The sequence below is a fragment of the Otolemur garnettii genome, unplaced genomic scaffold (assembly GCF_000181295.1).
Source record: "Otolemur garnettii isolate 467f Iridium unplaced genomic scaffold, OtoGar3 scaffold00072, whole genome shotgun sequence".
NCBI lineage: Eukaryota > Metazoa > Chordata > Mammalia > Primates > Galagidae > Otolemur > Otolemur garnettii.
In genome coordinates this window covers 2,736,163-2,737,161 of record NW_003852467.1, presented here as the reverse complement: position 1 = coordinate 2,737,161, position 999 = coordinate 2,736,163, and positions in this window count along the sequence as shown.

Here is a 999-nt window from a genome sequence, read left to right as displayed (position 1 = left end):
ACTCAGAAACTATTGATCAAACTCCAACTTCTACAGTGGCGAAAGGATTAAAAATGTCCACTGGACTTTTGAACAACTTGATACCTAAAATTTTATCAGGCTTATCAATAATTTCAATCAATGTGAATTGCTTAAATTGTCCTCTAAAGAGGCACAGATTGGCTGATTGGATACAGAAACTCAGACCAGACATTTGTTGTATACAAGAATCTCATCTTACCTTAAAAGACAAATATTGACTCAGGGTGAAGGGATGGTCATATATATTCCAGGCTAATAGAAAGCAGGAAAAAAGCAGGTGTTGCAATTTTATTTGCAGATACAATAGGTTTTAAACCAACAAAAGTAACCAAGGATAAAGAAGGCCACTTTATATTTGTTAAGGGCAATACTCAATGCGATGAGATCTCAATTATCAATATCTATGCACCCGACCAGAATGCACCTCGATTTATAAAAGAGACTCTAACTGGCATGAGCAACTTGATTTCCCCCAGCTCCATCATAGTCAGAGATTTTAACACTCCTTTGGCAATGTTGGATAGATCCTCCAATAAGAAGCTTAGCAAAGAAATCTTAGATTTAAATTTAACTATTCAACTTCTGGACTTATCAGACATCTACAGAACATTTCATCCTAACAAAGCTGAATACATATTTTTCTCATCAGTACATGGAACATACTCCAAAATCGATCACTTCATAGGCCACAAATCTAACCTTAGCAAATTTAAAGCACTAGAAATTATTCCATGCATCTTCTTGGACTATCATGGAAAAAAAGTTGAACTCTGCAGCAACAGGAATCTGCAGACTCATACAAAAACATGGAAGCTAAATAACCTTATGCTGAATGATAGATGGGTTACATAAAAGATCAAGAAGGAAATTACCAAATTTTTAGAACAAAATGACAATTAAGACATGAGTTATCAGAACCTCTGGTATACCGCAAAGGCAGTCCTAAGAGGGAAATTTATAGCATTGCAAGCCTTTCTA